A 12189-nucleotide genomic window follows, 5' to 3' on the forward strand; every position below is an offset into this window, starting at 1 on the left:
CATTGACAAAATCCATGCAAATATGTGTTAACTAACAAATTTAGATGAAGTTTATAAATTGGAAAAGAACTAGTTGATTATCCTTTGTGTTATTTCTTTATAATTTAACTATTTATTGTCTTTTGTTCTCATGTTTTATATTCTGCAATTTGTGTAGTCGTGTGCATCTGTATTACTGTATTTGTAAACCCCACTTATTTTGACTTGATACATATTTTATTTAATACTACAAAAAACAATTTCAGGATTGTTACCAGCAACAAGGCATTTAATAAGCTGACTTTTGGATAAATTATCCAATGTCTGGATAAATCATTTCTAACTTTAGCTTTTAACATTATATGTAGTGAAGTAAATTAAAAATAAGACTGATTCCCTTGTTTAAGTAAGTTTACTGAAATGCTCTGGGATTCAGAAGGAGGGCAAGCATGAATGTATCCAGCCTTTTTAGGTTTATCAAGTGAGCAAAAATTTGCATTGATGTTCCAAAAGTTTAAATAATGAAGGAAGTCAGTGCAAGAGGCTTACCTCTCCACCTCTTAGCATAAGAAATCTGGAGAAAGGCAAAAATAATGTCAGGACAAAGGCCCAAAAATACGTACAGATTTTAAATATTGCTCTTATAAACTTAGAAAGCTGCTAAAATATAGAAGAATATAAAGTGAGAAACTCAAATTTCTGCTATTATTTAGTGACTTCAATCAATCTGCGGTAGTGCAGCAGTAGCGTTGTTGCCTCACAGCAAGAGGTTCTCCCGTTCGATTCTCAGCTGGAGTGCGGGGAGTGCCTTCTTTGTGGAGTCTGCATGTCCTCCCTGCGGTCGAGTGGCATTCCAAAAGACATGATTGAATGGGCGTGCCTTCATTGAAGGTTGAGCATCGAGCTGGCAACTCGGCACCGTACAAATCTACTGCCAATCATTAGCGGGCCGGAGTTCTGCTGTGGCAACCCCTAAACAAGAAAAGCCAAAAGACAAACAACAAACATTTAGTGACTTCAATCCTCAATGATTTTCCAGAAAACCACAAATTTCATGTGGAACAGACCAAAAATATGAGGCAAAAATCTGGACATTCTGCAAACCTTGACAGTTGAGAAGTACGCAACAAGAGCTTATTATATATATTACTTGCGGCTGCAGCATGATCTGGGGGACCAACACATAGTACCTGAGCATGGACAAAGGATAAGACAAGCAGTAGCAGTGCTCTGCGTGCACCTCAATGATGTTTGGTGCAATCCTGCATAAGCAGTAGAGGCAGGAAGGAGAAGGGATTTGGGGACCTCAAACGGCCAGGACTCAGAGGTGTTAAATCTACTTTTTGACCAGATTAAAGGATGCCTATGGGAGTATAGGTAATAGATGAAAGGGAGAAGCAAGAATAGGGTAGAAGATGTGGGAAAAACCTAAGGAATGAGCAAAATGGAGGTAGGGAAGGTAGGTCAGGTCCCTATTTTTTCATCATAAAAAGTAAGTTTAGGATGGAAGTAAGAGACGTAAGAAGAAGGTAAGAGGGTTATGGTAAGTAACAGGGGCAGACACACAAAGAGATAAACATAGAAGACTGGCAAGACTGAAAAGGGATGTTCTAGAACAATGAGGGAGGAGGAGGGGGAAGTTGAAACAAAGGGAAGGCAATGATGAGGGGAGACTTGGCAAAAAAACAGCTGGGCATTGATGCAAAAAGTAAGAGAATACCAGCATGGGGGATAGAATGGGGTTGTGCAACTGTTGTCCCTGACAGCTGTGACCCAGTTGGAGCTTATTTGATGCCTTGGTTTCACTCACTACTGGATCCTGGCTCAGATGCCAGAGCCAGTGCTGTGCATTGACACAATGAGAAGGAGTTTTTCCATGTAGCCGATGTAAGTATCTTACATCCTGTCAGTGATCTCCCCCAATATTTACCAGCTGCCAACAGGTAACAAAGCTATCACCTTCCACTGGCACTAGTACTACTAGAAGATACAACAGTACCAGCATCCAGTGCAGGGCTACCTGTGGTGGTTGTTTATTTTGGTCAGGAGGTGTGGAGATGACTATGGCACACTGGGTCCCAGATGTTGTGGGTCTTTCTGGTATTGGTGGGGTTGCTGTTGCCTGTTGTGGGAGACCATCAGGCTTTGCCTGACAGATGGACATGGCTTTACATGATGAATATAATAGTAAAATAATGGAGAGAAACCAGATGATAAACCAAATAAATGTATGTAATAGAAATGATTGAAATAAAAAAGTTGGGCTAGAGAAAAGTACAGATACAATGAAAAAATAAAGTCCATGTATAATTTTACTATGATGACATTAGAAGTACAACACTTGAAGTAACAACAAACACACTTCTCAGATTATCAAGCCTGTGGCCATACACAACAGAGAGGGTTACTCAAACACACTGCCATAATCTCATGAATTCTAAAAACCAAAGCTACTTGGATAGACAAATGTACTTGAAAAAAAAAGGCTGACATTCCACTCAAAGATTCTGTAATTAAAGAAACTGCAAATGCACTTTTCAGTTTACCAAGGCTGTAATCATATACAATTGGGGAAGGGGTGAGGGTGGGGGCTGAACCCGAGAGCCATCACTCCATGAATCTGACAAATGACTAACATGTTGAGCTACTTGGGCAATCCATCCAATGTCTGTAGCCCAACACACAGTGATTGGATGTCTGAGACAAATGTAGATATACACTGAAAAGTGCTGAATTGACATACATTGTCCTCAAAAGTACTATTATCAAAGTAACTACAAAAAATTCTTAGTTTATCAAGGATGTTGTCATACACAACTGAGAGAGAGACTCAGATCCATAAGTATCCTTCCATTCCTTCTGAAAAGCAGAGCCTTAAAGTGATGAGCTAATTGGACAGCCCAGAGGAGGACCTGTAGTGCAGCATGCAGTAATGGGATGTCTGAGACAAATGTGCATATTCAAAGAAAATCATTGCTTAGGCATTCTCACACAGATGCTATAATCCAAGGCACTACAGACACACTTCCCAAATGACTAAGGGTGGTGCACAACAGCAGACGGAAATCAAACACTGACATCATCAAACACAATTCACAAAGTGCAGATTGAATCTGTTGGACTACTCCTATAACAGAAACAAAGGCTGCAGTTGGGTCTCTATCATTTTATCGAAAATGATCCTTCGGTGAAGTTAGCTTTTGATTAAGTGGGTTTGACAAATAGTGATTCGCTAAATAGGGTCTTTGATAAAGTAATATAGACCCCTGCAGTCATGTTGACAATATCCTCAGCCTAAGTGCATTGGCAAAGTGGGTGTCTTTAGACAAATTTCCAGAATGAAAAAATGTACTCTATACATATTCCTCCCTTCTAATGTTGTCAGTAGTATAATGAATACAGAGACCTCAAACTACAAATTATAACACAATACACATGGGAAGGGGACTAGAACTCACAACCGTCATCATAATGTCAAAGCAAAGGGGGCCACTTCTCCAATTACATGAAAGTGCTTATCCTAACAGTCATACCATCCAACAGTCATATTTCTACCTTTGCACAATGGAAGTTAGCACAGTGGTAGCAGTAATGTATAAAAGCCACACTGCGTGAACCTTCATCTATACTATCTGAATAGATTGTTAAAAGTAAAACCAGTACAGTATGAAACAAGTATATTCCTGTCTGGAATTCTATTAAGCACTGTATCCTACTCTGTGTAGTTGCTTATTCTCTGCTATAGCTTCTTGAACTATATAGAAAAATCAGCACCATGTGTGATCTGTAGGTGGCATGCACTGGAGGTTGTATGTATAGCTAACATAAGTTGTACCTACAGTTTTTATGTGTAGCTCACACTCTACCCTCATTATCTAATTAACCCAGGGGCTCAGTATGTTGATGTCTCATGTCATTATAATAGAGCCAGCACTGTTGCTGCATGCATGGGGCTCCGGTGGCATAGATAACTACCTAGGCCAAACTAATCCAGGTCTCAGTCCTATACTTAGGCCAGTGGCCTAGATAACTACCTAGGCCAAACTAATCCAGGTCTCACTCCTATACCTAGGTCCTTAATGGCCTCAGTTTGTAGTCTTTTTTGAAGAAGCGGAGAAAGGTTTTAATTTCCTCCACACTTCACCTTTGTGCTCTAAAAGAAATACTACCTTCTCCTTCTCCAACCATGGTGCCTTACCTGGAAGAAGCAGAGAAAAATGACACTGCCTTTGCATCCACACGTACTCTCATATGTGCCAGGTTCTGCACAATGACAGTCATCTGACTTGCACGTGCAGACATATGCAAGGCTAAAATATTTTCTGTAATCTAATATTTCACAATGACACTTTAAGGTGTAAAATATGTCAGTTCTATGTTTCTTCATTACAGCAACTCCATTTCTATCAGGTTATATCTGGAATTACAGTTCTTCCCACTGAGACATCCAGGCATGTGTATGGCACTGAGCAGAACTGAGCACAGGGTTCAGCAATGTATCTCAATGTGCCAATGAACAATTGAAAAAACACTGAGTCGTGCAATACTGTGTAGAATCTTTGCACCTAGACAGCCAAATTTGCATCATGTAAACACAAGTGAAGTAAATGGCAACCATATTATTGTGAAAGAACTCAAAGTAGCATCTAGGAACCCTGAAACAGGTGTATTTTAGACTACTTGTTAAGGCAAACTAAATTTTAGCTCCCACAAGATAAGTACTACTTATTTCAAGTTCACATTGCCACTTATGGCTGTGTTGATACTTTTATCTGCATATAACTTGGCCAATACTTTTAAGGATTGTTGAAAGGCGTATTGAGAGGGGGACAGTAAGGGGAAGACAACTGTTGGACTGAAGGTTTGTTAGGTATAATGGGAGACACACCCATCAGCACATACTTACAGAACAATTTGACATGCTTATGGCCACCCTTGTTCTATAAGTTTTAACAGAAATGTCTGCCTATTGTATAGCTTACCTATATATCTCATCTGCAAGTATCTTTTTAACCCTGAGAGAAAGCAGTCATGTCATCTTGATGCATTGCAGTGTTATAGGTGCTGTACTATGGGTGACATTTGTTAAATCAAGCCATGTGCCTGACATTACTTAAACTGATTGGATATTTATATATGACCGTCAGACACACCAATGACATCCTGTTTGGGCAAGAGAGAGACTGTTGATGTGAACGGTTTTCAGGTCCACTTAACAATAAGATGTTAATAGCAGTGCTTTCAGTACCAGCAGAGCAATGTCAAGAAACAGACTAAGCAGGAAAAATACTAAAGTCTCTGCTGAAAAGAGCACATGGAAGCCAAAGTTCTCTGATGTAAAGAATGATGTACCACTCAAGACCCTCCATCTCTATGGCTGATGGTTCTTTGGACTGGATGCTGCTCAGCAGGAATACTAGAAATGTGCCTGGAAAGATGTCTTGGTGGACATTAATGCAGTTGGTGGTCAAGACTACACTTTCAAAATGGAGCACTGCAGGACCATTGATGCTACACATGCCACTGAGCAAAGAGCTGTCTACCTGGCAAGGCAAGGTAATTTGGCAGGAGCTAGGTCTCTGATCAGACCTCCTTGTATGGAGATAGATGCTTGTACATCCACGGCTACATCTGTTGTGTAGGTGTCTACAAAGGGGAGAAGGGCCAGCAAGAGTATCTAGAAGGGATGCCCCAGCTATGTTGGCCTGTTTCTGTGTAGGACTACCTGTAAACATGCTTAACACCTTAGTCAATGTCCAACTTATTAACCCTGTCTGATTGTCATATACAAGAACATCAGGGATTCCCACTGCATGGACATCTGTACAAAAGACATGCAGTTTCAATTTTTTGGTTTGAAAATGATACCATTCATACACCTCAATTTCATGTACACTTTTGGTGCTTAGTCATACTTGCATAGGATGTTGTGCTTTGGTATATTCCCAGGTGATTCTTTATTCAGCACGATCATGTCTGAACTTCTGTTACCTGATGCTGAAGGATGTAAGACCTCTGATGATGATGATGATGATGATGGTGATGAAGTGCTAGCACACTTGGGGAGTAGAGAGAGAGTGTGTGTGTGTGTGTGTGTGTGTGTGTGTGTGTGTGTGTGTGTGTGTGTGTGTGTGTGTGTGTGTGTGTGTGTGTGTGTGTGTGTGTGTGTGTTTGTATGTATACGTATATGTGTGTGTATATGTGTGTGTGTATTGGACACAGGGAACGTGAGCACTGCATCCTCTTCACAGACCACGGAGATCGCCTCTATGGCTGCAGACAGACAAGAGAAACACACAATCCATATAGAGAAGAAAGGTTAGTAGGGACACTACCAGTTAGAGAAGTATGGTAGCCCTAGCTGAGGTTTGTGAGGATCCACTTCTAGACCCTGTGAGCAAGGATATACACACAGGGGATGGGTTCTGGTGCTCACTGGAACCATGCTTACCACCTTCACCCCTCAGTTTGATGTGTCAATGACTGTAACCCAGTGTATATGCAGACCTATTATAAAGGCACAGGCTAGTTCCACCACAGCCATGGTGGAGTTAGTAGGGGAGATGCAGAGAGATTTGGTTAAGGAGTTTACTTCATATACACAAGGCACAGGGTTTGATTCTCACCTTTAGGATATTGGCTAGGCTTAAAATGCCATACAAGGGCAGCTAGCCTAGAATGTGCCTAGTGCGTGCCTATGAACCTATGAAGATGACCTGCTGGAGGACATGTCCCATATGTGTGACTGGTTTGATAGACTCTCTCACAGAGTGGAATTTACCTTGTCCTCTCAAGATCACCTGCTAAGGGTGAGGCAAAGGTCTGTAGACAAACTGCAGATTGTGGATATTGTGGCTATGGATTACCAAGATCATGGTCTGACAGTGCTAGCACATCCATGGCGACATCTGTTGTGGAGGTGGCTACACTGGGGAGAGGTCATCCCCATGTCATCACAGTTGTGGCAGTGGTACATTCCATAGACATTGTAGCATGCCAACATCTAGCCGGGGTTGTGGTACAGTCAGTGCAACTCCAGGTAAAACCAGCTCTTGTGATGAGTGCATGTATAGGATGCTCAAACCTCTACCGTACCTCTAATGGACCTGTCCAGTACATTGAGCTGCAGTGCTGCAATTGTTGCTTAGGCTGTGTTCCAGCAAGCATATACTTACCCCACCAAAGCCCATAGTGCATTTCCCACACATACTCATTTCCACTGACAGTGGCTCTTCACAAAGCCTTTTATGCTATGACCCCCAAAAGTGAAACTTCATACTCACAACAACAAAATATCATGTATTTGCTATCCATATTCATATATTTCCCATGTACTTGTATCCCCTCTTGTGCAAATGATGATTACTGCCCTGCCCTTTATGAATTGTTATTTGGATTTCCTATGTCTGATGCCCAGCATAGCCTGTGCATGGAATAGCACAGCCTGGTGTTGGTTTTGCATGCATTAGTTATACTGTAATGTATGTACATGATCATCCCCCTGCTGCAGTCTCCTCTGCTGAATACTCATCTGACTCAGCCTTCTGTAAAGGCCTTGTAAGTATGACAATGTGCAATGTTGTGCATACTGAAAATATTTTCGCACATGTGCCAGGGTTGTAATGCAGGGCATCACTGGATGAATCCAGACAGTGAAAGTGTACCTGAACCAACCCAAGGGGTCTATATTAGATCACCAAACACTTAAAAAAGCGAATGGTGATTAATCGACCCTATGTAAGTGAAAGCTTGCAATCTCAAACTGTCAGAACAGTGATTTTTTTCCTAGGAAAAAAATTGCTGTTCCAAAACACATACACACAACACAAGCACACCAAACAAACAGCAATCCACACACATACACCTAAAATCTGACACCTAACCCTACACTAAACTATAGACACACCACTAACTATCCACTTACCTTAACCCAAACCCTAACCCTAAGGTCCATCACTATCGCACACTCACCTCACCCGCTCCCTAACCCTAACTCACCTAACCCTCACATCCACACAAACGCACACATATCTAACCCGCGCCCTAACCCTAACTCACCTAACCCGCCCTAACACTCACATCCACACAATCGCACACTTACCTGAACCCAACCAGTAACTTTCCACCACAGCACTGAAAATAGTGAAGCAACAGAAATGGACAACTGAATTCTTTCCCTAGGAAAAAATTTGGGTTTCTGTTGCTTCGATATTTTAAGCTTTCTCTTACATACGGTCGATCAATCACCATTCACTTTTTTAAGTGTTTGGTGATCTAATATAGACCCAACCCAAGTACATGCTCAGTAATGTTCTTTGTTTGTGAATGGGTATGGCTATACCCCTAGTCTGTTTCATTTCACAGATTTTTGATGGGTATCACCAACCTGGGTTCAAGGGCATATCCGTCATCACCAAGAAGATGGGGGAAGACACCCCTCACAGAATGTTGCTACATTTCACAGGTGTGCCTTATTTGGAAGCCATGCTAAATGCCTGGATGGCCTGTGACACATTGTAGATGATACCTTTTACATTACAGGCCATGTAACCACGAACCAGCAAGCAGGAACACTATCAGAGACAGCTTTATGATATAAAATGGTTTTAATAAATCCAGTTCAGCCTTCATCAGACAAACAGCAGAATGCTTAATGAAAGAACTATATTGTTAACATGTGCTTAGTACCAATCTCAATTTGTCATATACAGCTAGCATTAACGGAAAAACAATAAACCTAAATATGCATACCTGTTAAAAATAGGGTTCATATTACCAATTCTATTCAAAAATAGATCACATATGAATACATCTAATCTTGGAAAGTCATGAAAATATATTTATGTTACATAGGTGTTTTGACTACTGATCACCTTTACATGAAGGTGATAGTAAATGAATGATGATAAACCCAAAATTGATGATGTAATCCATCATGCTACATCTTTAGTAAAAGGGTCTATTAAGGTAATAATTTAGTATTAACTATTAATAAACCTACTTGTAAGCTGTTTGATTTAATTACTGTCAATTTCTAATCTTATTTGCCATGGGCCCCTCTTATGTCTGGGGTTCTTTGTTGCAGTACAACAAAACTGAACACGTATTATTTTCATCATGTCTACTAAGATTTAGAGTCACAGTTGAAATGATTATTCACTTTATATGCCTTACCATTGATAGTAAATTGTGTTCCAACTTTATGCACTGTGCACATGTACCACACTTGATTAGAGATAGTTTTAAAATAGCTTTTAGATTTTGTCCCCTCCTATAAGTTAATTTTGGTTTTTCACCCAATATGTTTTATCACATCCCAGTTTTTATTGACAGTTTCTCTAATTTTGTAAAAATCCAATGAAAAGGTATGTAAAAAAGAAATACAATAATTATTGTTTTCCAACCTATTGGCCCTCCTATTGATGTTAATGAGTTTTCTGTGTTTACATACTCTTCATTATTGTTGTTGGTAGAAAGTAGGGATGAAATAACCTTCTTCGTTTGCTAGATACCTCCAAAATAATATTGTTGATTAAGTTAAGTGGGTACCCTCTAGTTTTAATTTGTTACATTCAATTTGAAAATCGTGGTAGTGACCATATGTGGATTTGACCTTTTATAACAGATCTTTTTGGTAGTAAGGGTGGCTACTGGAAAATGTAACAAACAATTTTTTAAATCTTTGGTTATTCATATCTTTGTAAGAAGTATATCAAGATAGTTGATTTCTGTATCAGCTATATTGAAGGTGAACTGTAAGAAGTCCGTCATACTGGTAATTCTTTCAATAAGTGACCACCCTTCCAGATACAAAAGGCATATTGGGAAGCTGAACTGTTATTTAAGGACGAGTTATTTCAACAACATGTTTCCTGGTACACTAGGTACCAGGATGACATTTTTTGTATCTAGGTTATTGTATTTCTTTTTACATACCTTTTCATTGATTTTTACAAAATTAGAGAAACTGTCAATAAAAACTGGGATGTGAAAGTTGGAACACAATTTACTATCAATGATAAGGCATATAAAGTGAATAATCATTTCAACTGTGACTCTAAATCAGTGGCCACTGTAAAGGGATAAAACCAGGATTTATGAACAAAAATAATGCCTTAGCTAAGCACATTAAATGTGGTTTATTAATAGTTAATACTAAATTATTACCTTAATAGACCCTTTTACTAAAGATGTAACATGATGGATTACATCATCAATTTTGAGTTTATCATCATTCATTTACTATCACCTTCATGTATTTGGTGATCAGTATTCCACATCTGATGTGCTTTTCATATTTTTAAAGTTCAAGCAATTTCAAGATTTATTATTGTACCAAGTAATTGTTTTAAGAAACACTATTTTACCATAGCTATATTTAATTAATGAATGCACTTGTCTCTGATTGGTACTAAGCACATGTTAACAATATAAAAGTTCTTTCATTAAGCATTCTGCTGTTTGTCTGATGAAGGCTGAATTATTAAAACCATTTTATATCATAAAGCTGTCTCTGATAGTGTTCCTGCGAGTTTATTGGTTTATCCGATTACAGGCCATGTGGCAGATGGTGGAGTGATACCCTTTGGAGTTCTTCTCTCTCCTTCCCAGTTCACCTGGTGGGGCATTTATTTCAATATGGGTACAGCCTATGGCCCCAGAACATCAGGGTAATTGGCTATTCATAGAATTCACACATTCTCCTCTGTGGTACAAGGGAACCACATGAACTCCTCCATAAATGTCAGATATGTGAGATATTCCCACTGTGCCCCATTAAGTTACTGAATGGTCCCTGTAGCTAATATATGTTAAGCTGCACATACTTTGGTATCAACTGGGATAGGTACTCAATAACTCTCTTTGGACTGCAGATAACACTGACACATCTGCAGTGTTTTATATTGTCTCCCTATCCACGTGGTACTGGTCCACAATGTCGGTGTCATGGTATCCATGAAATGTTGTGCACAGCCAGATATCATGGTACTCTGGGAGCAATGACATGCACAGATGTGCAGTGTAACAGCAGTAAGAGCTTTGAGAAACACATTTACTAATGTGACTGCAAACCCTAACATTATTTAGCATTTCCCTTAGCATGAACATGAACATTCATCCAGATTCAATGGTACAGTGCATAGATCTCTGAAGTGCAGCTTTTATATGTTTATGAATCAGTTTGTCATATTGTTTTGCCTGATTTGCATACCCCAAGTTACTCATTATAATAAGCTCATTATACAGCCATATCTACATCTGTATCTCAGACTTAGCATATCTGAACCAGAACTGAACTGCATACACCCTGTATGCTGACTGTCATGCAGACTGACTCACCAGAACGTGGTATACTTGTTTAAATCTAGTCTGGATGTTTTACAATGGTTGATGAATTGTTTTATCATGAAAAAGCACTGGGTATATTATCATTTGAATGGCTTCCCTGTTGCTTGTCAAGTGTAAACTGGATGAGGCTCCAGATCCCAAGCACAACTGGTGAAGCTGAACTCCCTGCTACATTTTTCTATATGGAGTCACTGCTTGTTTTGTTTCTAAATGTGTAACACCAGCAATTAATTTATTTTGGGAGCTTTTTTCCTTCTTCACATTTTAATTACTTTGGAGTTGGCATATGTATGGTACATGATATTATATTTATCTTGATTGAATAATGATATATGTGTATCAATATTTCTGTTAATCTGTGCATTTACAGCATATTGTAATATGATGTCAATTTTCATCTATGTATATGTCTACGTATTTTTCTTTTATTTTCTTTTATCTGTGGAGCTTTACTGCCTGGACCTCTGCTAAAAATGAATAAAATTATTCAACTGGATTTTCCCGGTAAACACACACACACACACACACACACACACACACACACACACACACACACACACATATATATATATATATATATATATATATATATATATATATATATGTAATAATCCTCAGAATTGTATACTGTTGGTCTGTCTTTCCTGCTAAACAAATTAAAGTGCTGAGTGCAAGTAACATTACAGTGCTGAGTGCAGATTGTAGGCCCTTACATTCAACTTACCTCTGGTGTGGTGTCAGTCAATCAAGGTATTCCTCTAACCACTCCTACTGCACCCCCCCCCCCCTTTTCCTCATACAGGTTAAACTGCTACAACTTAGTACAGGCATCATTTTCAAATCTAGGTGCTTAGGATTTCC

The sequence above is a fragment of the Protopterus annectens genome, chromosome 1.part1 (assembly GCF_019279795.1).
Source record: "Protopterus annectens isolate FY-2018-M chromosome 1.part1, PAN1.0, whole genome shotgun sequence".
NCBI lineage: Eukaryota > Metazoa > Chordata > Ceratodontiformes > Protopteridae > Protopterus > Protopterus annectens.